The 27,614-nt window shown below is 46.4% G+C and overlaps 1 protein-coding gene across 1 annotated transcript in view; it reads right to left on the bottom strand.

Moving 5' to 3' along the window:
• ABCA2 (ATP binding cassette subfamily A member 2) overlaps positions 1-27,614 on the bottom strand; it is a 693,258-nt gene that overhangs the window by 523,179 nt on the left and 142,465 nt on the right. The gene's annotated exons all lie outside the window — the stretch shown is intronic.

Raw genomic sequence — 27,614 nt, 5'->3', positions numbered from 1 at the left:
TCCTAAAGTAGTTTCAAATATTTAGGAACAAGATTATTTTTTTGTTCAAGAGTTTTTCTGAAAACTGGGAAAGGTGAAGCATTTCTGATTTAGAAGAAGAGGTCACATCACACCTATGAAGCAGTAGAGAAAGACCTTATAAGATTGCTCCTTTTGAAGTGTGAAGTGATGGGAGAGACTGAGTTTGTGGGTGAGCTGTTCAAGTCTCAGAGCCTGGTTGGGGAGGCAGGCGGTTCTGAAAGAAATGTGGGCGACAACTGGAAACATTTTGAAAGGTAGGAGTGATGAGATAATGATTCTTTGATTTTATCAGAAACCAATCTGCAGAGTACAGCATTACTTTTAAAGAGGCAGATGAAGTTTTTGGAAAGCCGGTTAATAGTGCCCTGTCGTATTACAACCAAGATGTTCGCTAACAACAGTACCTCTACTCTCCTCCAGACTCACTCCACGACATCCTCGCCCAGGGATCTGCGGATAAAGTTACTGGTCTGAGAGAGCGCAAACTGACCTAAATGTATGAGTGCATCACACTTACCCGTAGTAAGCACAAATCATGAGGAGAAATGCCATGAGTGCTAGTAGTATCTGCAATTATATTCTGAATGTATAGCTAATGTAGAGATTAAGTAGAAATGGAACTAATACAGAAATGTGTGACACTATATGATTTTATTAGATGTGATTATTCCTGAATCCATGTCGTGTAAGCTGCTAAAATGTAAGATGGCATGTGGTTAAACGCAGAATGTGGTAGGCCTCAGGGCCAGAGCTAGAAGGGAAGGGGAAGGTGTTTCTTTTCACGACATAGATTGCACTAATGTTTTGGTCATTGCATTAATGGGCCATGATTTATAGATGTGTTTACTGAATAATAGAATAAGAGTATTAACATGCTTTAATTAATGAAGAAGTTGAATGCTATAATCATTATGAGAAATGCTGTAGGCCTGAAATGTTTTAACATTGATTTACACGTATTGGTCTGGGCCGAGAAATGTTGCGAACCTTTTTGGAAGTCTATGAGAGTTGGGTTCTTGGCTGCAGATGTCTGTCTGCAAGAGAAAAGGGAGGATCCGATTATAAATAATATGAATAGAGGTCTGTTCAGTAGACGGCCCAGACATGGAGGAGGGTTCCGGAATGTTTTAAGGGGTATCAGCGGGCCGGAGAAGAGTCTGAGAAGCAAGGTTAACTCCAACGTATGAGGCCCAATACAAAGCAGCATGGAAAAAGCCAGAAGCTACACCACGTGAGGGGCGTCTCATGAGGGGCGTCTCAAATGTTGTTGACTGTTTTGTATTAGGGACAGCACCCCTGGGTGGAGTTAGAGCAGATGCCTGAGGACCCTTTAGAGAGCGGATGGGTAGGCAGAGAGGGGTCATGACTGGAGAACTATAGGTTTTCACCAAGAGACTAAGAGTGAGTGACTTCCCTTGGGGGTCATTCACTGCTGACACCTTTTGTTAGGTTGAGACTTGGTTAAGTAGGGATACCATCTAGAGCAGGGTAGGGACAGCCTAACCTGTGTGTTTTCCTCCAACTTAAATGAAGGAGAGATCTCAATGTGCGTCAATGCTGATAGCTTTATTATTCTTAGAACTTGTGCTGGTAATTTCCGTTGCTCGTCTGAGGGCTTTCAGAGAGCACATGTATGTAGTTGGACCTGTGTATCTCGTGAATCTCATTCTGAGATGCCTGTATTTGCAGCTCATCCTAACCTTACAATAAACTTTTGAAAGCTAGAAGTTGTTTGTGATCTTTTGGAGCGGAGTCCTTTATTGGGTGAACTAACTTGGTAAGAGAGGCCCTTTCTTCCTTCAATGACAGGCAACAAAGGTTCAGTCGACCAGATCGAGGTTTAGATCAATAGTGATAAGGTATCGATCAAAATCTCGCCCTTCCAGTTGGTAGCTATAGAGGATGGTTGCCTTCTTGAGGACGGTGACCTAGGCCAGGTTAGCTTACCCCAAGGCCCCTAGAGATCGATGATCGGAAGAACCGCCCGCCGAAGAAGATCCGGATGACGTGAGACAGAAAAAGCAGCAGTATCGGTCGAGAGTGAGTATAAAGGGTCATGCGTGTTAGATTGCGGTGTTTTTGTATTGTATCTATGTTGTAATGTCTGGCGGAGTTGAATGTCTGTAGAGTGACTGTGGAACAGGTTGTGAGCGCGCGCAACCGGTGGAAATCTTAAGTGCAAGGAGAGCTTAAGTGGTTCGGGTGTATCGGACACCCAGAGTAATTGTCAAATAGTGTGAAGGGGGTCATGAGGTACCATTGATCACCCGAAAGACCGAGATAGGGGGAACGTAAGAGTGAGTGCGTGAGTAACGGACGCTGGTCGGAGGTTACTGTGTGTGTAAGCAACCTATCAGAGAGACGATAGACATTTCGTCAGTTGTGTTGACAATTACATATAGACTGTGGACGTACAGTCGAGGGAAGTGACCGCTTGGTCGGAAGTAGTCATTTTTCGGTGTATGAATGGGACGCATGCATGACCGGGAGACGAGTTGAGAAAGGAGGGGTGCTGCTGCGAAGCGGAGAAAAGTGACGTCAGGAAGTGTCGCGCAGTGATTGGCTGACCGGAGAAAGACCGCGCTGTGATAGGCCAGCTAGCAAAGACGTCAGAAAGTGTCGAGCTGGGATTGGCCGACCGGAGAAAGACCGCGCTGCGATAGGCCAAGTTAGCAAAGCCGCGTTAGGATTGGTGGATTGTCATCAGGAAGTAAACAGAGTAGCGAGGCTGGATATTGTGCGTATAATTATGAAGTGTTTTAAATGGCTGAGAGCGGCGTTTAAAAAAGAGAAGCGGGGATCGGATGAAGGGGAAGAAGCCCCGCCGGAGGGTACGCCGGCTCGTTACATGGCAGTGAATGTTGGGCTGCATACGATCCTTTGGATATCAGAGTGGAGTAAGATTACGGAAGGAAATGAGGAACTGACGTTCCCGAAGTACGGGACGTTCAGATTAGAGGTGTTACATCGATTAAAATCAGTCATGACCTCAATGAGACCCTTGCCTAGACCGACCCAGTTTGAAGCCCTTGATGCATGGATTAGGGCAGCGCATGAAAAAAATATGAACAGACGACAAGAAAGGGTGAAACGATCGGTAAGGGCAGTGCAGGATGCCAGGTGGGATGCGGATGCTAAAAGATGGAGAGTGCATAACATGGAAGTAAATAAACTGTACCCGGTGTTAGAGGTGCCCGGAAATAAAAGCCCCCTAGAAGAAGATGATGAGAGCGAAACAGAGGACAGCCTGATAAACAGATTATTGACAGACAGGCCACCCCCGTATAATAGAGCAGGGGGAGAGGTCGAGCATAGTGAAAGAGAAAAGGGGGGCAATGCAGGGGAGCATGGACCGCTTCCCAGTTCAGAGTGGGATCCTGAGGCAAAGAAAGAGCTGTCCCAGCCTAGTCAGGTGCAACAGGTAGTCGGGAGGTTTGTGGTACAAAGAGCGCCGGAAACGGAGTGCGCCACATCCTACGGATTACCAGCTGCACTACAGGTACCTGTTACCATAGGTCCTATAGTATCGATATATGACCCAGAGAGAGCAAGAGGGGAAGAACGGGTACGGAAGGACGGAGAAAGAGCAGAGACGGCAAGGAGGAACGATACGATCAATTCCCCAAGTCAGATGCCGATACCCAGAGAGTGGAGCACCCCGATGCACACAGCAGGGGATCCAGGAGGGGATCCTGGGGGCCCTAGATGGCCAGTGGATCTGAGGGGATCTGGACGAAAATCCTTTCAAGAGCTAAATGAGTACATGAAGAAGTGGGATGAGGCAGTGGAGGCTCACAAGAGCATCATAGCTGCAGAAGCTGAAAGGGAAAGTCAGGACAGCAGAGCTCGGACTCACTGCGGGGCTGGGGAGAGCAGCCCGGAGTGGGACTGGAGAGAGAGAGATAGTAGGGGAGTCACCCATTGGGCCCGGAGTGGAGATAGAACGGACCTGGAAAACGGGGGCCCCGGGAGTGGAGGGGTGGCGCGCCCAATACTCAGTGAAGGGGAGAGGAGAGCGCAAGAGTATAGAAACAGCTTTAAGTGTACCCACTGTGTGCCCGGCACCAGAGAACTGAATGGGAGTTGTGAGAGGTCGCACCATAGTCCCTGTGATGACGGAAACGAGCGCAGCCCAGGGAATATGGGGAACCAGGAAGGATCGTATCGGATACTGAGCGATACTAGGCAAAGGGAGAGTAGCGACCAGAGGGAAAATAACAGAGAAGAGTACGGTGAAAGGAGAGAAGCAGGAGAGAGTGGGCAGAGCAAGAGTGGGGGTAACAGGCCCGTGTTCCATCACCTTCCAAGATCGGATGGCCGAGCATGGGACCTGGAGAGATGGGAGCAAGGGAGAGCACTCATTAACTCTCCCGAGCCCAAACGTAGAGCTCGGAGTTGGGATGGTAGGGAGACCAGTGAGCCCCCTTCGAAAGACATATTGCGAGCTGAGATAAAAGCCAAGAGACTCGATGTCGCCAGCTTAAGGTCAGACCTGGATGACATGGTAGATGGTACCCTGCCTTTAGAAAGAATGGAAATGTATGAGCAGGATGAAATACTGTATATGGCAAAGGACATCACTCGAAAGGCGAGAGCAACCCATGAGAAGTTAGTCGAACTAGCAGGCAAATATATGGTGGACCTGTCAAGAACCAAAGCATTACAGGGTAACCACAGGCTACATTACACAGATCGAGACCTAGATGAGAGGAGAACGATCGGGCTGAAAACGCACATAAGGGAACTGATCACTGGAATAAGGACATGGAGGGCACTAGATAAGTGGGAAGAGAGGTGGTCCAAGAAAGGGACCGTCAGGAGAAGCACGCTTGGTACGACACCAGGAAGGCTGCAGGGAATAGAAGCATACCCTTTGCGTGAAGTCGCAAATGGGAATTATGTACATGTCCCTTGGAGTAGGGGAGATTTAGCTGCTTTTACCACCTCCTTCCCCAAATTGCGGGAAAGCCCAGTGGAGTGGTACAAGCAAGTTGAGAGATTTGTAAAAATCTCAAAGGTCCTATGGATAGATCTGAACACGCTGTTTGACATTGTAGTACCAGGAGATCTGTGGACAGCATGCAAGGTTAGCGCTGAGTGGCCCACAACGGAGCCGGAGAGAGATGCTAAGACTAATGGGCCGTCCGAGATTGTGATGGCAAAATTCGAGAGAGTGATGACTTGGCTGAAAGAGAAAGTGCCAATGCAAGACATAGATTGGGTCAAAATAGACCGAACCAGACAGGAACCCAAAGAGACAGTTCACGAATATTATGAGAGATTGCTGAAGGCGTTTAAACAGTATAGCGGCTTGGATGTAATGGATCCAAAAGACATAGGGCAATTTGTGTCCAAGTTCGTCCTGGGACTGAGACCGGATATTAGTTTAATGATTCAGCAACACTTGATTTGTTGGCAAAATAGACCCCTAGACGAAATACTGAGATATGCCAGGTACTGCTGTGATGAGATAGACTCCAAGGCTAAGAAACTAAAAGAAAAATTGATGGTGGTACAGATGCAGGCAGCAGGGAAGGGGGGACAGCAGCAACAGCAGCAAGGAACAGGTACAGGAGGAAAGAAGCAGTACAGTCAGAACAGGGGCAATGAGGAGAGTTCCACCTTTAGACCCAGAATAGACATAGCTGCCTTGAAGAAAACGACTAGGTGCCACCAGTGTAACGAGGTGGGGCATTGGAAACGCGAGTGTCCCTACAATGTAGAGATAGGAGAACAAGAGGAAGAGGAGGAAGAGGTCCAGAGCGCGCCTACGAGAGGGGTGACGCCATACCAGGGAAAGGTGCTCAAAGGGGGGGGGGCTCCTCCCCGAGCCCAGTTCCCGCAACCTCCCCGAGTAGGGAATATGGGTAAGACCTATAGACAGATGCCCCTGTTTGTAGAAGGAGAAGAGTGCTATTATGTGGACCCATTAACCGGACAGAGAGTGGAAAGAGAAGACTGCACCCTCGGGGCAGCCTTGGAGGTGGACCAGAGGGGACCCTATGTCGAAGCAGAAGTAGCAGGGTGCCCCACGACATTTCTGGTGGACACAGGAGCCACTAGGTCCACGATCAGATCAGCTGCAGTTCCAGACCTGCCCATGTCTGGAGAGACCATACAAGTGGTGGGGGTCGCAAACAGGAGAATAACCAGCCAATTGACAGAACCGGTACAGGTGAAAATAGGGAAGTACAGCGATGAGCACCAGTTTGTGGTTTGCGATTCAAGTCCTGTGTGTCTGCTAGGCAGAGACCTGTTGTGTAAATTGAATTGTACAATATACTGTACACCTCAGGGAGTGGAGGTATTGACCAATGATGATGACGCAGACTTCAAAGTTGCAAACTCAAGAATATGCGTGGAGCTGTACCCTACTTTGACAGTAGATGAGCTCCCCTGGGACTTGAGAGAGACAGTGGCACCAGAAGTATGGGACTTCACTGGGGAAGAGATTGGATTGGTCAAAGGGGTGGACCCAGTGAAAATTGTAGTGAAACCGCATGCTGAGTTCCCAAGAACACCCCAATATAAATTGACTCCAGAAACGATTGCAGGCATAAAACCCGTGATCGAGTCCATGATTAAACAGGGAATACTGAAAGAAATCGTGGGTAGTCCATGCAACTCCCCGATTATGGGTCTGCAGAAACCAAATGGGAAATTCCGGATAGTACAGGACCTTCGAAAGATTAATAACATAGTCGTTTCGTGTTGTCCAGTGGTACCGAATCCATCAGTGATACTGTTTCAGATTCCATTCCAAGCTGAGTGGTTCACTGTGATTGATCTTTGTCAGGCTTTCTTTTCGATCCCTCTGGACGAAGAAAGCCATTTTCTTTTCGCATTTAAGCTGGAAGGTCGCGTCCTAACATGGTGTCGTATTCCTCAGGGGTATACAGAGAGCCCATCGATCTTCAACCAGCTTTTGAAGAAAAATCTTGAAAGTCTAGTGCTGCCCCAGAAGTCAGTTCTGGTCCAGTACATAGACGACCTCCTCGTGGCGTCAGAAACAGAAGAAGCTTGCAGGGAGGACTCCATTGCTTTGTTAAATCACCTAGCTGCCAATGGGCACAAGGTGTCCCCGGGAAAGTTGCAGTACTGCCTGACAGAAGTGCAGTACTTGGGACACAGAATAGAGAAAGGCAAACGAAAGGTGTCACCAGACAGGATAGAGGCGATCATGAAAATGAATGCGCCTAAGACACAGAGAGAGGTCAGGATGTTCCTAGGGATGGTGGGTTATTGCCGACAGTGGATCGCGAACTTTTCACTGAAAGCAAAGCCCTTGCAAAAACTGACGCATAAGGAGGTGAGCGATCCGGTACCATGGGACAAAGACTGTTTGATGGCATTCCTACAGCTGCGAGAGGACCTGTGTCGTGCTCCGGCATTGGGAATGCCTGATTACAATAAACCATTTTTGCTTTACTGTTGTGAGAGAGAAGGTTGCGCGTTGTCTGTGTTAGTCCAAATCCATGGGAATGCCCGTAGACCAGTTGCTTATTTCTCGGCTACTTTAGACCCAGTAGCCGCAGCGTTGCCCGGATGTCTCAAATCCGTTGCTGCAACGGGTGTCAGCATTGAGAGATGTGAAAATATCGTCATGGGGCACCCGTTAGAGGTGTGCGTGCCCCATTCTGTTGAACTGTTGATGACCAGGACCAAAACACAGCATCTGACCAACAGCAGGCTCACGCGCTATGAGCAAGTTATTCTTGCTGCAGAGAATGTGACCCTCAGGAGATGCTCTGTTTTGAACCCTGCCACCTTGATGCCACTCCCAAATGATATCGAGGATGATGATGAATGTACAGACCATGACTGCCTCGATGTGACTGAACTATGCACCAAACCCAGACCCGACATCGTAGATGAGCCACTGACCGACCCAGATGAAATTTTCTTTGTCGATGGCTCATGTGTAAGAGACGAAGTTGGGCAGTTGAGAGCAGCTTACGCTGTTTGTACAATTACTGGAGTTGTAGAAGCTGGGTGCCTGGAAGGAGTACACTCCGCTCAGGTAGCCGAGATTATTGCCTTGACACGTGCTTGCTTGGCAAGCAATCAAATTCGAGTCACCATATACACCGACAGCCAATATGGTTATGGGGTGGTTCATGATTACGGGCAGTTATGGTCTCAAAGAGGGTTCATGACCTCTTCAGGCTCTCCCATTCGCAATGGAGAGTTTGTGCGCCTGTTGTTAGAGGCGTTGCAATGTCCAGCAGGTATCGCAGTTGTAAAGTGCACCGCACATACCAGAAATGAGGACTTCGTCTCGAAAGGCAATAGATATGCCGACGAAGTCGCGCGGTATTGCGCAGAACAAGGGTACTCTTTCACAGAGGTGGAAGTGGGTGGAATACATGTAAGGACTGAATTAGCCATGATATTGGAAACTGTTGATACTTGGGACGAACTGGCAAACATGCAAGAAAATGCTCCTGATTTTGAAAAAGAAACATGGGAAAAGGCAGGATGTGTAGTGGGTGAGTCCCATTTTTGGGTCTCAGCAGACGGCAGAGCAGTGTTGCCCAATGAGATGGTGAGCCCAATGGCCAGACACATACATGGTCCCGTACACCTAGGGAGAGACGCTATGCTGAGAGTGTTTAGACAGACTTGGTACAATCCTAAGTTTAGAATAGCAGCAGAAGCAGTGTGCCAGCGTTGTGTGACCTGTCAGCAGCTGAACGTAGGGAAAAGAACACCAGTTGCACTGAGTCACATAGGAAGCTCTGGAGGTCCATTCAATCGAATGCAGATAGATTTCATTGAAATGCCGAGGTGCAACCGCCTCCGCTATGTCCTGGTGGTTGTTTGTGTATTCTCCAGATGGGTTGAGGCATACCCTACACGTAGGTGCGACACCCTCACAGTGGCCAAGTTACTGCTTAGGGAACTCATTCCGCGCTTCGGGGTGCCGGCCTCTTTGGAATCAGATAGGGGAACGCATTTCAACAGCGAGCTTGTGAAGATGATTTGTGCGGCTCTGAACATAGATCAGAAATTGCATTGCAGTTACCGACCAGAAGCCTCAGGAATTGTGGAGCAGATCAATGGCACGATCAAAGCCAGAATTGCAAAAGTGTGTTCCTCAACGACCCTGAGTTGGCCTGACGCCCTGCCATTGGTCCTCATGAGCCTTCGTAGTACCCCAGACAGAAGAACGGGGTTGTCACCACATGAGGTGTTAATGGGGAGAGCAATGAGGCTGCCATCTGTCCCAACTACTGCACTGTTAAATATCACAGATGATATGATCCTGGACTATTGTAAGGGGCTGTCTGACGCCATTCATTCTGTGTCCCTTCAGGTGCAGGCTGCCGAGGTTCCATCGTGCCAGGGCCCGTGCCATGACCTGTACCCTGGGGACTGGGTCCTGGTGAAAAAACATGTGAGAAGAAGCTGCCTGGATGTTCGTTGGCGTGGGCCCTTCCAGATCATCCTGATCGCGAATACGGCTGTAAAGGTGGGAGGCCTGCCCAATTGGATCCACGCGTCACATACGCGAAGGGTTCCAGCACCTCGGGAAGAAACAGCTCCTCTCTCGGATAGACGTCCAGCAGAGGACCGAGAAGCCATAGAGGGGGCTAGCCAAGCTGTAGAGGTGCCAGCGGAAGCAGGGAACGAGTCTGACCAAGCTGAGGACGGTCAGTACAACAGCGAAACAGACGACGCTACAGAAGGAGAAAGTAGCTGGGAGTACGAGTCAGACACTGACAGGTCTGACAGAGAGCGAGAACAGACAAGAAGGAGAAGGAGTAGAAGGGCACGTGGAGAGGCTAATTGGCCGCAAAGAAGGAGCTCTAGCCTGAGGTCAACTCCAGAGATAACCCTTCCTCCGATATCAGAAGACTCAGACCCGGAAGAAGGTGCTCAGGGCGCTGAAGCACCGGACCGAAGAAGGTCAAGAAGAGTGCGTGTGCCAAGCAGAAGATACTCCACCCCTGAGTGGACATATCTGGCGACAAATGTCTTTGAAACAGGAGACAGGGAGGATTCGAGCGGTGGTGGTGTCCAGTTCTGAGCCCATCGTCACCGTGGAAATACGACTGTTGGTACCCGGAGTCGAACAAGAAGGGTCACTAACATTCATGCTCCCCAGACCTCCCCGCCTCAGCAAGTTAAAACACATGTTTCTCTCAGAATTGCAATTCCCCGACTTTGGTACAACGATAACAGCCCATGAAGAGCACAATCTTCGTTTGGAAATACTGAACTTTGCTATCGAAGCTGCAGGCACAAACCTGATAGTAGATGCTTAAAGGACTTTGTAAATAAAGCGAGCAGAAAAAGAAGATTACCTAGCGCCCAGGAAGCAGAGAATATTAGGGAACTTCCCTTGAGTTGATGGAGAAGGGCTAGGGTTGTCTTTATTGAACTGTTAAAGGACCTTTGCGAAGAAGGTTGTCAGCTTCCAGTTGTGTGGATTCTAAAGACAAAAAGAGTAAAAAGAGACTGTAAAGGAACGAGAAGAAAAGAACTTTGTGCCAAGATAAGAGAGAGCCATATTGTCTGACGAAATGGAAGCCGGCACCCAGAACCGCAGAGCTAAATGTATAATAGGTACACTAATAGTAGGAGTGATAATATTAATAGCTTTAGTGGTAACAATTTCTTATGTAAAGGGACATGAGGAAGAGGCGAAGGTAACTGATGTGAAATCTGTAGAAACGCTTACACCCACTGTTGCTGGTGAGAAAAGGGAAAACACTCAAGAGAAAGCGTTATTAGCTGCAGAAGCCCGCAGGTTACACGTAGATGAGTCCCAAGGAGACTTTAGGTCAAATGCTTATGCTAAACTCTTATATGAATACGTGGATGCCATGGAGGTTAAGGACTGTTACGTCTGCATGCAGTTGCCGGCGTCTGTAGATGAAGGCATTAGATATCATCACCTCCCGCTGACATATGGCATTACATGTAGCTTATTGCTTAGTATATTTTATGGGAGAGATAGTTTTGAATACTATTTCTCCAACTATGATTCAGTGTTGCCAGAAGTCCCAAATTATAAGCAGATGAACAAATGGGACTACTGGAAGAGTGAAGACAGATTGGCCAAGTTCTTCATTCCTTGGATTACCTTAGATACTTCACATGCCCGTAGAAATAACCTGACATGCAAAGTGTCAGAAGTCGAGAAGAAGTTCATAGGGCAGGTGGATGATCGTTACAGGAGACAAAAGATTTTGAAAAAATCAGGACAATGGAAAACAGATTGGACCGAGGAAGAGAAGGCACACAAGAGAAAGGGTAGTAGTGGTCCAATAGCTTTAGATAAGACGCAGAGAGGAAAGCTATGTCTTCACCGAGCCAAAACGTATTACGAAAATGTATACGTGGGAGAAGTCAGTTGTGAACATGCTTTCAATATAGAGTACTATACTAAAGATTTCCTGAAGGGAATGCAAGTGATTCCAAATGTGTATTTTGTATGTGGAAGAAATGCCTACGTGAGACTACCTGACAACTGGTATGGATCATGTTACCTAGCAATTGTCTTCCCCAAAATATATCATGCACAAGACTTAGAGATCATCGAGGGCAAGACATCATCGAGGGGAAGGAGAGATATAGGAGATGCAGAAATGGTTGGAGATGTCTTTGGAGCTATGTTCCCTCTTTTGGGACTAATCCTTAATGATGTTAAAATTAGACGACTGGCAACAGTCGTCGACAGGTTGTCTGCCAGCACTGCTCAGTCCTTAATGCTGGTAGAAGGAGAGATGCAATCGATAAGGGCTATGGTTCTTCAGAACCGTCTTGCGTTAGACGTCCTACTAGCAAAAGAGGGCGGAGTCTGTAAGGCTTTGAAGGTCCAGGAATGTTGTACTTACATTCCAGACAATTCGAAGCCCCTTGAGAAAGTTATTAGGAACATAACTGATATTCACAAGGAGATCGAAGACTTGAGTAGAGAAAATGTCTGGGAAAAGGTGGGCCACGGAATGAGTGAAGTTGGAGGGTGGATCTCCACCTTAGGCAAAAGCTTTGTGTGGTATATACTAAAACCTATCATCATAATATTGATCTGTGGGATCATATTGTGGGGATTGGTGAGGGTATTCAAATGGTACAGAGAAAAAAGGTCAGAAAGGGCCCAAAGAGAGCAGCTGCAGAGATTGGCTGCCATACAAGATAATCAGTACAGGAGTCTGAGGGCTCTGGAAACGCAGAGACAAGTTATGCTAGCAATAACTGCAGTTTAAATGTTAGTGATGACCCCGAGAGGTCATCAAAGGGGGGAACTGAGAGAGCGCAAACTGACCTAAATGTATGAGTGCATCACACTTACCCGTAGTAAGCACAAATCATGAGGAGAAATGCCATGAGTGCTAGTAGTATCTGCAATTATATTCTGAATGTATAGCTAATGTAGAGATTAAGTAGAAATGGAACTAATACAGAAATGTGTGACACTATATGATTTTATTAGATGTGATTATTCCTGAATCCATGTCGTGTAAGCTGCTAAAATGTAAGATGGCATGTGGTTAAACGCAGAATGTGGTAGGCCTCAGGGCCAGAGCTAGAAGGGAAGGGGAAGGTGTTTCTTTTCACGACATAGATTGCACTAATGTTTTGGTCATTGCATTAATGGGCCATGATTTATAGATGTGTTTACTGAATAATAGAATAAGAGTATTAACATGCTTTAATTAATGAAGAAGTTGAATGCTATAATCATTATGAGAAATGCTGTAGGCCTGAAATGTTTTAACATTGATTTACACGTATTGGTCTGGGCCGAGAAATGTTGCGAACCTTTTTGGAAGTCTATGAGAGTTGGGTTCTTGGCTGCAGATGTCTGTCTGCAAGAGAAAAGGGAGGATCCGATTATAAATAATATGAATAGAGGTCTGTTCAGTAGACGGCCCAGACATGGAGGAGGGTTCCGGAATGTTTTAAGGGGTATCAGCGGGCCGGAGAAGAGTCTGAGAAGCAAGGTTAACTCCAACGTATGAGGCCCAATACAAAGCAGCATGGAAAAAGCCAGAAGCTACACCACGTGAGGGGCGTCTCATGAGGGGCGTCTCAAATGTTGTTGACTGTTTTGTATTAGGGACAGCACCCCTGGGTGGAGTTAGAGCAGATGCCTGAGGACCCTTTAGAGAGCGGATGGGTAGGCAGAGAGGGGTCATGACTGGAGAACTATAGGTTTTCACCAAGAGACTAAGAGTGAGTGACTTCCCTTGGGGGTCATTCACTGCTGACACCTTTTGTTAGGTTGAGACTTGGTTAAGTAGGGATACCATCTAGAGCAGGGTAGGGACAGCCTAACCTGTGTGTTTTCCTCCAACTTAAATGAAGGAGAGATCTCAATGTGCGTCAATGCTGATAGCTTTATTATTCTTAGAACTTGTGCTGGTAATTTCCGTTGCTCGTCTGAGGGCTTTCAGAGAGCACATGTATGTAGTTGGACCTGTGTATCTCGTGAATCTCATTCTGAGATGCCTGTATTTGCAGCTCATCCTAACCTTACAATAAACTTTTGAAAGCTAGAAGTTGTTTGTGATCTTTTGGAGCGGAGTCCTTTATTGGGTGAACTAACTTGGTAAGAGAGGCCCTTTCTTCCTTCAATGACAGGCAACAAAGGTTCAGTCGACCAGATCGAGGTTTAGATCAATAGTGATAAGGTATCGATCAAAATCTCGCCCTTCCAGGTCCCAGCTAGAGCAGCGCAACGAGTATTATATTGAAGAATAATATTTCTAAAGCACACAGTACCCCTCAGGGAGGTGTCCTGGCGCTTAATGTGTACAGCACACAACTGCGTCAGACAGCAGAGCAAGTTTAACTCATTAAATCAGAAATCACAGCGGAGAAGCAGCACCGTGAAGCCAGTGGTGGTTGGTAAAGAATTTAAAAGTACCTTTTCAGACTGCTGCGCCTCTCCTCCGCTTCTCTGCTCTGGAAGAAGTTGCAGGAAGCACCTGGCACACAGGCTCCCCATAGCCAATCAGAGCGTTATGATTGGTCTGGGCGCCATGAATCGGCGCTCAGATCGTGAGAAGGAGGCTGTGCATATTATATTCCCCACCAGGCTGTCCATTACAGCCTGGTGGGTAATATGCAAAGTATGCATGGCTGCTTGGCCCGGCCGAAAACGTCCAGCCAAGCAGTCATGCGCACTTAGTGTGCACACTCCTCTCCTCCTCCCACCCTGAACCCCTAGCCCCACCCCAGCCCGTAGCAAACAAAAATAAAACGATAATAACCTTGTTATTAACATTTTCCCCCCTTTTCACTGCTCTATGAGCAGTGCGACGACGCTCCTCCACCTTTGCGTGAAGCCGTGCTTTAGTGATAGATACTACTACATACTGTACTTAGAAAAGGCAGAAGTGTACAGGTGGTGGTGGGGAATTAAGGGAGGGTGTATTAGGAGGGGCACCACATTTGGTTTGCCCCAGTAGCTGTTTAAGCAGAGACCGGCCCTGCCTGTGGCTCTCGATTTCAGGGTCTAGACCTGGACTCTCTGGAATCTGGGATTTGGGGGTGGGTGAAGTGTAATGTGTGAGGGCATGTCGGTCAGAATGAAAAAAAGTAATTAATAAACGTACCTGCTTTGCCACCGCACATCTCTCCTAGTCTTTTTTTCTTCCCAGCTGCTTCCTGCAGCCTTCACCGGAAGCACCCAGGCTTCCGACTCTGCCAGCCATTAACAACGCTACAGGAGCAGCGTCTTGATTGGTCTGAGCAGCCTGTTTGGCCACTCAGGCAGTGTCTAGGGAGGGTGGGCATGTTCTCCATGGGGCTGTGCAACTCTGGGAGTGCTGAGAAATGGATGTTCTCTCACCACTTCGTACACACATTTCCAGCCGAGGAATCCTTCCGCCAAAAAGAAAAGAAAAAAAAGAATTGCTCTAAGCTTAGATGCAAAAATGCCCACATCAGCTCATTCATCTTCCCATGGAGCCAGTGGTTTCCCCTCCATCCTCAGATGAAGACGGGGCTAGACCGCAACCAGGAATTCAGACACAAATGAATCACTTGGAACCAACCGAAGTTCACCAGAACAATACAAAACCGGACCTGGTCATCCAAAGTAAAACAAAGAAAGAGTGAAGACTGGCTGTGTAAGCTAGCAACAAACACGCAGAAGATCAGTCTGCACTGGCTAGTCCACTACTTCTGCGGTGTGTTGAATTAGACTTTCTAGAGCCGCACACACCCTCCTCTAGATGGAAGGCCATGTTCACACTGCAGATACGCATTCACCCTCTTGCTGAAGAGCCCATGTTTTATAGTTTCTGGCTAAGTAGAAGCTCAGCTATCAAGAAGACAAGGAGAAAGCTAGGAAAAGAAAAACTACTTGGTCCATAGAAAAGCATTAAATAGGATATGGGACATAACATTCAGACTGACGTGACCAAATTTAAGAGTAGCAGCTCTGAGGAGCCATCTTTGGAAATCCTGCAGATTCTAGAAGCCAGAAGAACAATCACCCTCATACACTAACAGTCTACTTTGGATGTCGGTCGGAGTTGCCTCAGACAGACATTCCTGTGGTTTTGGAACAGACAGACCTCGGGTCGGCGGTCCGAAACTGTAATTACAATGAGATCGCACATGGTGGTGTCGCAGACTTCCATTTCCCTAGGTCGGAAACCGTCCACAGCACAAGCTCCCATAGAGAAATGGGAGTCACTGTAAATCCCTGCACCATGTGGCAGGAACTGTGATGTGCCTGCCACACAGTGCAGGGATTTACAGGGGGCACCATAGGTGCCCCCTCGGCCCCCCAACCAGAGGCCGCGGAAGAAGGGGCCCTGCTAGTTGCCCCCAAATTTGCTTTCCATGACGCATTTCTAAAATGGCGCCCGTGTGGGATTATGTGGTGTTCCAAATGGAAGGCGGGCTCATTGAGCCAGTCGGAAGCCAGTTGGATTGACCGGCAGGTTTCAAATCTGACCACCGTCATAGTAATACGGCTGTCAGATTTAGAACTTTGGAGGTTGGTCGGAAGCTTTCCGACCGACATCCAAATTGGTCCTAAATGTATGGAATTTTCCCCTCCAATAAGAAGCTGAAGAAAACATCTAGATTCCACTTCCTTTGTGCCCAAATATGCAGTATAGTTTCTGGTTAAAGAGCAAATGGTTCGAACTCGAAAGAGGAAGGTCATCCTTCTTTGGGCCTTCCAAAAAACACACGTATGTGTTCTTGAGTGCTATTTTACTCTGAGCTCCACAGAGGACAACACACGCAGAACGCATATCAGTTCCTCTTTATGGACAAATTACAATTGTACTGTTCATGTGAAAGGTAAAACAGAACTGATTGTAAATATCACCTCAACGAATATTAAGGTTAAAGCAGACTGACAAGGGAAAAGAAAGCAGCAAAGAAGAGAAATATCACCCAAGTGGCAAAAGGATACAGCCTAATCCAGACAGCAGCGATAGGAAAGCGTCCACTAAGTAATCTATAGGTTCACAACCCCACAAGAATCACGAGACACCAAACACACAGAGTTAAAACTAATGAATAATGGAAGACCTTCAATAGCCAGTGGAACAAGCATTTGCAATGCAATAGGTCTCGCAGTAATTAAAGTTTGAGCTACTGACGTTGCAAATAATGATGCAACTTGTAGGGTGGGGGTAGGGGGAAGGGAGCTGGGGGGAATACTTTCATTTGAAAATGTTGATTGCACTGCTGTTATTTCTTGCTTGTCTTATTGTTCGCTAGACCCCTGATCCATAGGGGACTGTGATCTGATTCTATGCAATTTCAACGAAATAAAATTTGTTCTGAAAAAAAAAAAATAATGATGCAACGCCAATAGCTCAAACTTTAATAATGCGGCCCCGAGTACTGTGACCTGTTCAGTGAAGCTTGCGGCACGGCCTGCTCTGCAGTGGGGCTTTCTCTGTCACACGTTCCTTGAGGTCTAGAAGGGTTTAGGATGTCAGGGGCATTGCTTGTTTATTTCTACTGTGTAAAGCGTCGCATGCGCCTTTATGCTACGTTTAGGCGCTTTCCAAACATTCTGCACTGCCTGGTGTACACACAACACAAAAATAATAGCAGCAGCACATGCAACAAACCTTCACGAGACTCTGCAGAGAAATAAATGGAATTACCCAATTTATGCCCCCTCAGCCCTTATTTTAAGCACCAGATAGTAAGGGGATACAGTGTAGGAATAATTAGTTGACTCTGAACCTAGAATCTCCGTTTCATACCTGAACAAGCTTGTGTGATCCTGTGCACACCGTGATCTGCCGTCTTCGACGCACTCACAAACAGTTTCAGGAGAAGCTTAGACGATCCTCTATAATAACCTACTTAGACCACAGTGTGCATTGACTGGTGTTTATTTACCGCCCCCCAGTTTGAATGCTGGACAGGAAGGAGGCGAAGGAGTGAGGCGTCCGTCTCTAAGTATACTGCCATGCTTCCAGGCTAGCGGGACGAGGACCCCGATGGGTTAAAAAAAAGGCGTCGACGAGTCTTCCGTTTCTAGGCAATGGCCCCACCGGCACCAATCCCAGCGCGGCTCCTCGTCTGACGTCAGAGGAGCTGCGCTCGGGATTTCTGAGGCTCCCGAGGTTCCCGGGCTGCGGCGGTGTTAACGGGGAGGCAACTTTGATTTTCCCTACAATGCCGCTGTGGGAGGCGGCGGTGATTTCAGAACAGCGCTCCTTCTGGCACAGAGCTCCACAGTGCCTTCCCATGCGTAAGGGGAGAGGAGCCCGGTGAGTGGGGTTGAGGGTGGGGGTGTTCGCGCGTGTGTCTGTTTGAGTGTGTCTGTGCGTGCGTGCGTGCGTGTGTCTGTCTGTCTGTCTGTCTGTCTGTCTGTCTAAGGGGGGGTGCGTGTGTATGCAGCGTGTGTCTGTTTAAGGGGAGGTGCGTGTGTGTATGCAGTGTGTGTATGTGCGCATGCGTGAGAGTGGCTTTGTTTGAGAATGGGAATATGAGGCACGGCGACGTGCGCGCTCCCGAGGTTAAATCTCGGCCAGGAAAAGCGCGTGGAACTCTGCTGTCCACATTCCCCCAAAAGTAACTACATAAGTTGTCTCGCCCTAGACAGCAAAGCTTTGCTTTGCTTTCGTCTAGGCGAGACCTAAAAAGTAGATTCAGGGAAGAGAAAGCAGCCTCGGTCGGTAGTAGGAGTACTGGCCAGGCGGTGACGTGGGGAGGGGGAGGGGCAGGGTGGGGGGTAGTAATGCATGGATTACGGAGTTATCAGGTAAGTAAACATCAAAATAAATAAACCGAATTTCGTTGCGTGCACTGCATCACCAAACGCGATGCAGTGCACGCAACGAAATTCGTTTTATTTATTTTTATGTTTACTTATCTGTTAAACTCCGTAATCCATACATTACTACCCCCCCCACCTTGACCCTCCCCACGTCACCGCCCGGCAGGTACTCCCACTACCGGCCGCGGCTGAGAGAAAGCCAGGTAGGACTGAAAACATACTCTTAGGTTTCAACCATAACAAAGTAGTCAGAGTAGAGCAGGCCCGGAGCTACCTCCATCATCAAACTAAGATGAGGTTCTTCATGGTCTAAGTAAGCAGTATTTAAACTTTTGACTTCTGTGGACTTGCACTCAATCATTACTGTAATACGGGGCCCCCATGGACTCGTTATTGGATGCCGGGGACCCAAGATCTAAGCAACAGCTATAATTTTGACATCAAAACAATATAGAAAGATACAAAAACAAGCATACACCAAATAAATGCTCAAAAATGGCATAATTCACAATCAAATACAGAAAAAGTAATTTGCATATACTTTCCTAATTTTATTTGATTAACTTTAATATTATTTAATTTTGTAAAACAATTGTGGATTCCCTTAGGAGGCCCCTTGGACGCCGGGGGTCCTCGGACCACAGGTCAAGAACCATTGGTCTAACATATGAAAGACATACTCCAAAAAAAATAGCAGCAAAACAATTTGGCAAACTGTACAAAAAGGAAAATGTAAAAGAGCAGAAAGGTCAAATATCCAGTAAAAATGTACAACATTATTACCATGCTGTAGAAATGCAGGCGTTGACATGTTTGCATGGATTCCACACCGAGCAAAATATTGTGTGCTCCTGGGCAGCTCTGTGCCTTAGAGCTCAAATACAAATATTTAAAAACAATTACGGGTTCTACCTCAGTAGCCATCACATCCTAGTTTCTGTAATGTGATCTCAACTAGATCCCCAAGTCCCATACTGTTCTGGGTGTACCACTCCATGATTAAGATGCTTCTACCGCAATAAAAATATTCTGTGTAAAGTGTTCTTCGGCTCCTAGAGGTAGAAGGGTGAGCTATATAACCAAATGAGCACAAACACCATGTCACTGCGCAGGGAGCCCTTCCGCTCTGCCCAGAACCTCACTGTGGAAATGTCTGTGCCTGGTTTCACTATGTTGCTGTTGGTACATCTCCGATAGAAACCACAATGCAGTGGCACTTTCTTAGTACTCCTAGCTCAAACAGCACTGGAAAGAAATACTAATAGGTTGTATGATAAAAGCAAAAATGATTTTACCACCCATACCTCTACCAAGCAGCCCAACCACGAATGCTTCTTAACCACGCATTCCTTTACCACACAAGCCTTTACCACAACATTGGCACCTATGAATCAGAGTAGCAATGTCGCATTGTAGCAAATAACTACGTAAAGATTTCTGTGCCACAGCCGAGCTTTAAGTGCCTGAAACAGGAGTCAGGAACATGAAGAAACTTCAACGGGTGCTTGTTTGGTAAGTAAAATAGCTCTGAGTTCATTTCTGTCCATCTGATTTTAGCACCAGTTCGTGCTGTTAAGCACTGCTCGGTGCATCCCATTTCTAGCATAAAGCAGCTGCCTGATGGAAGAAATGACCTCAAATAAAAATAGTGGTCGCTGGTTACAGCAGATGGTGCATTTGACAGTGTCCCGATTCCCAAACCAAGTTGTGGAGAGGAGTCAAGGGTGAGACCTGCTGTAGGTATGAAAGTCCAGGCGTTCACCAGATACATGTGCCAGCCTTCTCATGTCACCGGGGGCCATCTGGCCATCTACTGCAGCCGCTCCATGTTTTCAATGTCGCTCTGAGGGTACTCCCAAGGTGAGCTCCCACCTGCAGCTCTGGACATCCATTCATGTAACAGATGGCACACCTATGTGGATGGTGTCCTCATCCACAACAGAATGACTGTTGACCTCCATGTTGCCTTTGTGGATATTACATACACGATCTTGCTACTGCAAGCCTGTAGCCCACAGAAGAGAGATGTGTGTAGACACCTCCCCGAGCTCTGCTGAAAAAGAAAGAATTGGTCAAACGCGGTTAGGAATCTTTAGCAGCTGTGCTTCCAGATCTGTCCGCAGATATTTTAACCATGTTCAAAACTCCCAAATATACAGCCTTGATGCCAACTGTGATCTCCTGTGCTGGGCTACAAACTGCATGGATCCCACTCAGGATGTCTGACATTTCTTGTAATGCACATTCCTTTGACCAGTTGGTCCCTTCCTTCAATGCGGAGAGCGGTCTGGAAATATTAGAGACCGCACTTTGGGTGTCTGAAGGGTCTTATGCAATATACAATCCTTGGCCATTCAGTATCTTTTGGGCAACAGGTTTCCCCCAACTCCATCACTCTGTGGATATTGCCATGACAATGTGCTTACTCCGCACTGAATGAACAGTTATGGGTTTTTAAGAAGTTTACACACCCTTCCATTAGCCTTGGTTTCCCACTAGTGTCCACCAGAACTGCGGAACAACCACACCTGCAGGACCAGGTCCATGTATCCATATGGTCTTCTGGAGATGCACTAAGGCATCACCTATGAGGGATATCCGACCAGGAAGATCGCTTTGGAAGTTGATAATTTTCCCCTTAAGACGGAGTCCACTAGAAATGTCCTGCTGTTGTGCCCTGCAGGGAGGACAGGCGTGTACCGCCTTGCATGGAGGACAGGCATGTACCGCCCTGTAGAGAAGGGGAGCTGCCTGACCTTGAAGGAAGAGAGCAAGGACCAGCTTCTGGGTATGGCTGGCAAATAATTCAAGGAAATGGGCCCTCTCTGGAGCCATTACCTAATTTACAGTCGGCTTTCTCGGACGTAAATTGGTTTCCTCTGCTTCACCCGAGGGTAAGGACATGCTAACACCAATAATGAACTCTGCCTGTGGAGCAGCTGGACATTCCATTCTCTTCTAGCTTTGTGGGAGCGTACCCCAGTTTCCAGGGAACATGTGAGGCACAGCGTGTTTCCCTTTCACTCCTAAGAGTACCCCTTGCTGAGACATGATATCCCTACTGTTTCGAATATATTGAGGCTTAAAGGTGACCTAGGATCCAGAGTCCACATTAACATTTTCGAGTTGCTAGTGGGATTCAGAGCGATGCAACTGCATTAAAAATAGTGCATGATTAACCCTTATCAAGATGGTAAACAAATGTTAAATTTAACACGCCAAAGCCAAATACATAGGCTATTATACAAAATCAACATAAGGCTCAGCCAAGTTATGGGTTTTGATAATCAATCAAATGTTACACATGGCACTGCTGCAATAGCCTACGAAGGACTGTGCCCAATATGTGGTGCTGCATGTGTTATAGTTGTCTTTGGAAACAGGTCTGTATTCTACTGTATTCCCTAATCACTCCCAGCACATGAACCCGGAAGGAACAGAAAACTCTTAACTGAACAGCAAACGTAGGGTATATCACACAAGAGGATTATCACGGAGGAACGCTTGCATATAGTCTAACCACTGGCAATCACTCAGGGTAGCATTCCAACCATTTGTTTTTCATTCACTATGCCACACTAGACAAAGGACTGCCTTGCCCAAATCAGCAGGGGCCCTTCTCCTTATGGGAACAGTCCATCCTGAACTACTAGGTGAGGTGTCCTCCAGAAGGACACACAAGCAACCCCAGCCCGGTTTTGGCCTCTTTAGACTTAGTCAATGAGGTATAGCTTGGATCCTACGATGCAGAGAGCAAGGGAATTGGTCCTGCTCCAATAGGAACAGCCCAAGACTGATTTGCATATGACTGTGTTTAATCTGAGGTGGCATAGTGTGCAAAAAAGATGAACTGGGATAAGGTCAGAGTAATTACTGATGGCTGAAATTAATTCACTTTTTTGTTTACTTTAATATAAGGAATATGTCAAGAGGACGCATCCAACTGCACTCTTCCTACCCTGCACCATAGCAACAAAAAGACTTCCTGGTGCCCCTCCATATCCCCTGGAGTCAGATTGCTTCTTGAGCCTCTTATGAAAAAAATGACCAAAACATGGAACAATTAGGAGTTATAAGACAAACATTCCATTTTACTATGAATCACCTGGACAAACTGAGTATTGCAACCAGAAGCTAGTGTCATTACATGGAGGTATGCCAATGTCCAAGAAAGAAAGGCATAGAAACGTATCCTCACTCATAAAAGTGATTATAGGTACACCTAGTTATGAAATAGAGGTGTCCCCATTTCAAGTGACACCATTTCCAATACGTGAAGCCTTCAGGACTTGCAGAAGCATGCAATTATTGAGATCATTATGTTACTGCTAAAAAGCTTCATGTATATACAAAGAAATCACTGTTGAAGTACATTATTATTATTATTAGAATGTTAGAGGGAACTAATCCAAGGGAATCAAAAATATTTAAATAACGAAAATTGGTTGTTGGTATCCCTATTTAGCATCAGGCTAGGAGAGAAATTAATTTCCGTCCCTGCTCCAGCCTGAGGGATGGTAATTTTATGAATTTATTTACCATGTTTTATAGAGCGCATAAATGCCCCAAGAGACCATCAGAGTGCTTCAAAGTACGTATGAACATGTAATAATGAAAGATCATAAAATACGAGCAATCGCTTGTATTTCATAATTTCTCACTATATATAAATAGTAATCCCTGAAAAATACTGTTTACAGGGATGTTGTAGTTAGGCTCAGATTTCACTCGTGCAAATCCATATAAATACGGGATGAGCTAACTTTAACTTACGCCCCCGCAATGCACCACTTATAACCTCACATATTTCATCACTCATGACATGGTCAGTGAAATGACGGATTACATCACTGATGACCTCATACAGTGAGGGTGCGCGTTTTCTAAAAGTTTGAGTGTTAAACATATACACACGAAGGTACTACACAAGTTAAAATTGTATACTTGCTGTACTACTAATGGTTGAAACGATTTCTAACATATATTATGTGAGTGGCTGTGTGACGGTGTGTATCTGTGTATATGTGTGTGTGAGTGGTGGTGTGTGAGTGGTTGTGTAAGTGGCTGTATGGGTGAGTTAGTGGCTGCATAAGTATTGGAGTGGGTGTATGGGTGAGTGAGTAGCTGTTTGAGTGCATGTATAGCTAAGTGAGGAGGTGAGAGTGGCAGTATTGAGAGAGAATATCTGTGTGAGTGGCTGTAAGGTGATAGAGTGGGTGTGCGCAAGTGGGTGTATGGATGTGTGAGTGGGTATGTAAGTGGCTCTGTGGGTGTGGGTGGTTGTGGGGTTGAGGGAGTGGCTGTGTTGGTGGCTTTATGGGTAAGGGAGTGGGTGTGTGAGTAGCTGTATTGGTGAGTGAGTGGCAGTGTGAGTGGCTGTTTGTATGGGTGTGGGAGGACTGTGTGTTTCTGTATGGATGATTGAGAGGCTGTGTGAGTGGCTGTAAAGGTGTACGAGTGTGGTTTTTAAGTGTCCGTATGTTTTTATGAATGGATGGATGGGTGAGTGGCTCCATAGGCGTGTGAGTGGTAGGAAACAGAGTAAGAAGAACCTTAGAAATTCATTGAAAACAAACAAAGGTTACAGGGACAATAGTTTGGCTCAGATTTCACTCGTACCAAACTAGTAAAATTCGGGCAGCTATAGTTACCTGAGCCAACTAAAACTTACACCCCTGCAATGCACTGCTTATGACCTCATATTACATCACTGATGACAGTCAGTGACATCACTGATGACATCACCGATGACCTCATCCCATGAGTGTAAGTATTTTGTAAGTGTTTGAGACTTAAAGATATATACAAAGCTACAGCAGAAGTTAAATTGATATTCTTTCTGTACTAGTAATTAGCCACACTATTTATAACATTTCTAATCGGAGTGACTGTGTGACTGTCTGTATCAGTGTGTGAGTGGATGTATGGGTGTGTGAGTGGCTGTATGGACAGGTTACTGGGTATGTGAGTGGCTGTAAGGGTGATTGCGTGGCTGTATTGGAGAGTGAGTTGCTGTTTGAGTGTGTTTATAGGTAAGTGAGTGGGTGTGAGTGACTGTATTTGAGAGTGAATGTCTTTGCGAATGACTATAAGGGTGAGTGAATGGGTGGGTGTGTGAGTGGTTGTATGGATGTGTGAATGGGTATGTAAGTGGCTCGGTGGGTGTGAGTGGTTGTGTAGCTGTGTTAGTGGCTTAATGGGTGAGTCGCTGTGTGAGTCGCTGTATTGGTGAGTGAGTGGCAGTGCGAGAGGCTGTATGGTTGGGTGTGAGAGTACCTGTATGGGTGAGTGGCTGTATGTGTTTCTGTATGGGTGATTGGGTAGGTGTGTAAGTAGCTGTAAGGGTGTATGAGTGGGTTTAGTTTTGTAAGTGGTTGTATGTCTTTATGACTTGATGTGTGAGTGACTGTACTGATTTATTTATTTATTTATAGTCTTGTATCGCGCCTGGATCAGCCCCGAAGGGATATCTCCGCGCGTGGCTTCTGTATGAGTTAGAACAAACTATAGCTGAAGAGTGATAGAGGGAAGGCTAAGTTAATCTTGTGTGAACAAGTAAGTTTTTAATTTCTTCCTAAAGTTAAAAAGGTTGGGCATTTGTCTTAGCTGGGGAGGGAGGGAATTCCACAGCAAGGGACCTTTAAGGGAGGGGGCTCGACCACCCTGTCTCACTCTGGTGACTTTAGGTACATATAGCAGCATAGTGTTGCTGGAGCGTAGAGTGCGTCCAGGAGAGTAGGGAAAGAAAATATCTTTCAGATATTTGGGACCGGACCCATAGATGCATTTATGCATGATGCAGCAGAGTTTAAAATTTACCCGCTGTTTCACTGGAAGCCAGTGAAGATGGAAAAGAAGAGGACGGGAGGGGGTGCGGGGAGGGACATTCAGGATAAGTCTTGCTGCGGTGTTCTGCACCACCTGCAGTCTGCGCAGTTGTTCCTGGTTGGCGGAAATGAGTAGACTGTTACAATAGTCTACCCGTCCGAGGACTAGTGCCTGAACCAGCGTTTTCCTATAGATGTTTGGTAGGAAAGGGAAGATACGCCGTAAAAGACCAATTGTACGGAAACACGTTCCCGTAACCTGACTGACGTGGTCTTTCATAATCAGAGTTTGGTCTAGGCGTACCCCCAGGTTTTTGATGGTTTGTTTAGGCGCTGGGACAGGTCCGAGCTCAGTTGGCCACCATTTCGGGGACCAGAGCAAGGTGGCCCCTCCAAACAACATGACCTCTGTTTTGGCCACGTTGCATTGGAGGAAGTTTTGGGCCATCCAGCCTGCCACCGCTCTCATGCCGTCTTGGAAAGATTGCATGACTGCAGGTGTAATGGTTTGAAACGGAAACAGCAGCTGAGTAGCGTAAGATTGGTGAAAACCCGTGAGATCTTATAATCTCTGCCAAGGGGGCCACATATACGTTGAATAACGTGGGGCTCAAACATGAGCCCTGTGGCACACCCTTGGTAAGCTTCCTGCAGACAGATTTATGGGAGCCTAGTTTGACACCTTGTTGTCTGTTTTCAAGAAAGCTTTCCAGCCACGCAAGAGCGGTTCCCTTTACTCCTACTCCCTTCAGACGGTCGAGAAGAATTTCATGCGACACCGTGTCGAAGGCAGCGGACAAATCCAATAGCACCAGAATCACTGAGCTCCCTCTGTCAAGTGACATTCTGATGTTATCTGTCACTGACAAGAGGGCTGATTCGGTGCTATGGTTGGGCCTAAAACCAGATTGCGAGTGGTCTAGGCCGCCCGCTGCCTCGATGTAATTGGACAGGTGTGCATTAACATGTTTCTCGGCCATCTTGCTCTAGTAGGGCAGAAGGGAGATAGGGCGGAGGTTGGAAAGCTCCGTCCATGGGAGAGCCGCATTTTTGCGGATAGGGTTCACCACTGCTCTTTTCCATTCAGTTGGTACTTTTCCCTCTTTAAAAGACTGGTTGATGATATCCTGAATGTAAGGGGCTAACAGGGTACGGAGAGGGGTTAAGGTTTTAACAGGAATAAGGTCATCCGGCGATCCAGATTTTACTTGGGTCATTATTAAATCAAGCTCTTCAATGTTAATAGGAGGGAATGTGGTTAGTGTAAGATTGGTGTTTTCATTAGGGGAGGAAACATTAAAGGAATCACCATTTGGTTGGGATACTAAGATTTTTCCATAGATGGATTCTATTTTGTTCTCAAAGTAGGATGAGACTTCTTCGCATAGACTTTGAGAAAAGTCATCTGAACTTATACAGGCCGTAGGTTTTACAAATGTTTCAAGAATCCTGTACAATTCTCTGGGGGAATTATTGGCTTCCATGAGCTGTTGAGCAATGTTGTTTTTACGGGCAGCCTTAATATGTTTATAGTAGTTGGCTTGTGCTGCACGATGAGCCTTTTTATTATCCTCAGAGTGTGATTTCCTCCATCTCTTCTCTATCCTTCTACATTCTTGCTTCTCTTTCCTGAGAGCTTCGGTGTACCATTTTTCCTGTTTAGCCACAGGGAACTGTTTAAATGTTTTCAAGGGGGCAATTTTATCAATGGCTGCAGTCAGAGATTGCTGAAACATAGTTAACTTATGTTCTGCTTCATCAATATCTCTAATCTCGGGTTTTTCCCACACCTTTTCTAACGTCTCCAGCGTAAGTTTGTGCCACTGTCTACGTAATGTAGAGGGTAGGGAGTTTTTTTGGGAACCTTTATTAACTTTAAAAATAGTAAACTGTAATAAAAAATTATCTGACCAATAGACTTGGGTGGGTTTATGACACAGTATATTGTCGAAGTTGGTGTATATCAGGTCGATGCAGTGTCCACCATCATGGGTGGGATCCTGATTCTTTTGTGTGAGACCGATGGGTGGGTGGGTGCATGAGTGGCTGTATGAGTTAGTTAGTAGCTGTGTGAGTGGCTGTATGAGTGAGTGGATGTGTTAGCCCATCTTTGTTGCTGAAGGGTCATCATTTTATCCGTGTACATTTCGAGCAGGAGGAGAAGTCAAATTCAACTTTTACCAAGTTTATCTCTGTTGGAAAAAAAATGTGGCATACTCATTACACCTGGTGTTGGTGGGACGAGGGTGGTAGGGTTCGTTTATTCCACAGCTGATTACACTAAACAGCTATGTTTATCTACGAGTTTAGGAAGAGGAATTTTGGAGCTAGAACTAGGTTTGTGTGTGTTTTTATATTGGTTTTGAAATAGTGTATGCGTGTGGGGGGAACGGTATTTTCTCCAATGTCTTTCTGTGTCCTGAAAGTTCTGGGTCTAAAGATTCCGGTCAGAAAAAACTTTTAGATCTTTTCCCAATACACAGTCCCATAAGTGTGTGATGCAATGATAAGGATTTCAAAAGGTTGCAAGTTCAAAGTCGAGAGTT

The sequence above is a fragment of the Lissotriton helveticus genome, chromosome 5_1 (genome assembly GCF_964261635.1).
Source record: "Lissotriton helveticus chromosome 5_1, aLisHel1.1, whole genome shotgun sequence".
Taxonomy (NCBI): Eukaryota; Metazoa; Chordata; class Amphibia; order Caudata; family Salamandridae; genus Lissotriton; species Lissotriton helveticus.
The sequence above is the reverse complement of the archived record's forward strand: the minus strand, read 5'-3'. Positions and strand labels throughout refer to the sequence as shown.